Source organism: Penaeus monodon, chromosome 40 (genome assembly GCF_015228065.2).
Source record: "Penaeus monodon isolate SGIC_2016 chromosome 40, NSTDA_Pmon_1, whole genome shotgun sequence".
NCBI classification, from domain to species: domain Eukaryota; kingdom Metazoa; phylum Arthropoda; class Malacostraca; order Decapoda; family Penaeidae; genus Penaeus; species Penaeus monodon.
Window position 1 is genome coordinate 4445998 of NC_051425.1, and position 275 is coordinate 4446272.

The following is a 275-nucleotide window of genomic DNA, read 5'->3' on the forward strand; positions in this document are numbered from 1 at the left end:
CACAAAGAGAAAGAGAGAGATAGGGATAAAAGAGAGGGGAGGGGGCACACAGACAGACAAACATGAAACAGGAATACACATAGAGAGAAAAAGAGAAAGCGTGAACAGAAGTATACCGACGTGTTTGTACAGCAAATTGATAAACAAGGGCACACCCGAACGAGTCAAACAACGGACAAACAACGAGACAAAGCCTTATCGACTGGAAAGAAAACACGACAATTGGACGAACGGACGCAAACCAGATATAGTGAATTAAGTAAACAGGTCCTCCG